Here is a 2,737-nt window from a genome sequence, read left to right as displayed (position 1 = left end):
GCTAATAATTAAGCTCTTACCCATCACAACCTTAACAAGTTTAGCCAGTTATGTTTATTTAGAAGTATGGTTGATTGCTCTGTCCATATCTGTCTTTTCCTCAATCCCAGTTTATTAAGTGGGATTTATTTAAATAATTAAAGCAGAAAACAAAAACAAATTAGCCAAGTCCATTTGAGCTTAGCGTGTGGCTCAAAACCAGTCTATTATTTACATTTCCATGTGTGTTGCAAACTCAGGAAATTGAATTGCACCAATGACTGTCAAAAATTTTATTTAAAGTCTGTCAAAGATGTTGTTGTAAACCATCAACAACCCTCTAAACAGTTGTGTTCATACAACATCCCAAATCAGGTTATGTCAAGGCCTAATAGCTACATTCACACAACCTGCTAAAACTTGGTTAGTTTTTACTATGTAAGGGATTTTCTTTTTTTCAGTGATTTCATGTATCATGACACCTTAGTTGTTTTGGTAAATTCAGGTGGTTCTATAATCCCAGAAAATGACTTAATTCAGGATCTAGGTTAACAAAATCACATGAACACAATCAGTTTTTTGCTTTTGTCCAATCTGGACCAGATTGAGTTAGGGGCAACATGCAAATAATGCTTGTACATTATAAACCGCCCAGAAAGTGCTGTAAAGCCCTATGGAGCCGTATATAACTTAAATGCTATTGCTATTTTAGTTGCTGCAGTTGAAGCCTTCTCTCTTACTTAAAAATAGGGCTTTTAAAGTAAGGTCTCCCTTGAATTGAGCTTGTTTGTTGCTGATTCCAGAGCCAGTTTTCCATGACATGAAATGGAAATAGGAAATAGTCTGTTACACCTTCAACGCTAAGGGTTTAATTAAGAATTCTACGTAGAGATAAGATAATCTTTATCATCATTTTTTTTTCTGAGAGCACACTGGCACACATTAAAAATGAAATTCTGTTGCCTGCTCTCAAAAGAAAGAATATACCTATACCCAACACACTACACATGCTATATACACACATATATGCATCCTTCTAAATATATATATATAATCCTTCTAAAAATGAAATTTTGTGTATGAAACAAAACTGTGACTGAAACTGGATGTTCTGCTTCGGATAACCACAAAGCCTCCTCCCAGAAGGTAACAAGGAAAACATGTCCTGAAGAAGATATGTAGCATCCCTGACAATCTGAAGAGTGGGAGACCACCAGGTGATCCACCAGATGATCCTGCGGATCACCTGGTGGTCTTCCACTATTCAGACGCAAGGTCAGCCGCAGCTTTTTAAGAGCAACAAAGTTTGCAGGAGGGAGGCTCTCTAGTTGGGTAAGAAAAAGGGCACAGAACCATAACCTCCAGAAGCATTCCCTCTCTCACTTCTTTCGAAAAGTGAAGTTGGGGGGGTGATGAAAATTTTGCTAGGATAGTTATCTATTCCCTCAACACTCTGAATTAACCAAGTCCACATTGTGTCAGTGACACCACGTTGTGACGCAGTGACTCAGCGGCTGATCCATAGATCGGCAGTTCAGCGGTTCGAATCCTTAGTGCTGCGTAATGGGGTGAGCTCCCGTTACTTGCCCCAGCTTCTGCTAACCTAGCAGTTCGAAAGCACGTAAACAAAATGCAAGTAGAAAAATAGGGACCACCTTTGGTGGGAAGGTACCACCATGTGCCTTTGGCATTTAGTCATGCCAGCCACATGACCACGGAGACGTTTCCGGACAGCGCTGGCTCTTCGGCTTTGAACGGAGATGAGCACCGCTCCCTAGAGTCGGGAATGATTAGCACATATGTGCTAGCTAGGGGAACCTTTACCTTTGTTTTAGTTATAATAAGATCTGCATTTACAAGCTATTCTACTTCGAGAAATACAAGAAAATAACAGGAGGGAAAATGGACAGCTATGCACATGTCCAGATTCACATTTTTTTTTTATTTTATTATTTATTTGTTTGTTTGTTTTATTTTATTATTTATTTGTCAAGCATATATAAGATAACAGGTAAAAGTATAAACATAATTTGAATACATGAAAAGAGTAAGAGTAAAAAAGGAATATTAGGACAGGGACGGTAGGCATTTATGCACATAATCCCGAGTTGCCCCTAAAAAAAAAAAAAAACCCAAACCCACCCATCCACACATACAAAAAAACCTTTACTCGAACCCGAGCCGTTTCGCTCGCTTTGCCCAAGGCAGGTTCCACTCAGGTAAAGCGCGGGCGAAGGCGCCGTGCGAATAGGCCGAGAGTCCCTTCCCTGCGACTGGCGGCAATTAACCCGAGATAACCTTCTCCCGCCTGTGGAGAGGCAGAGAGGCAGGAATTTGGGGGCGAAGCCTGGACTAAGGGTTACCCAGTCACGGGCGTCGGGTGACGTCCATTCGGGGGCCTATTTTGTGTCCCCCCCCCTCCCACCTCACGCCCCGCCGGAGTTGTGGTTGTGGTTAACAACAGCTTCGGTGAGAAACGCTGCCAAGGAGAAGGCCGGCGGTCTCCGGAACTGCGAAGGCGCGGGAAGGTGGGCGCAAAAAGCCGCCCTCGCCACAGCCTCGGAAAGGGGCGGGCGTGCGGGCGGGCGGCGCCGGACCAACGCGCCTGCCTTTCCCCCTTTTCCCGCCCTGCCGCCACCTGCAGCTCCGGCTTCCTCCGCCTGGCGTAACTAAGTCTTGCCATACCTGGCGAGGCCACGTCAGGGGCTCCCGCTCCTTGTGTTCCCGCCACGGCCGGCCGCTCGGATCCTTCCGCACC

Source organism: Pituophis catenifer, unplaced genomic scaffold, assembly GCF_029215685.1.
Source record: "Pituophis catenifer annectens isolate HBS135680 unplaced genomic scaffold, rPitCat1.0.hap2 SCAF_3, whole genome shotgun sequence".
Taxonomy (NCBI): Eukaryota; Metazoa; Chordata; class Lepidosauria; order Squamata; family Colubridae; genus Pituophis; species Pituophis catenifer.
This window is presented reverse-complemented; position numbering follows the sequence as displayed.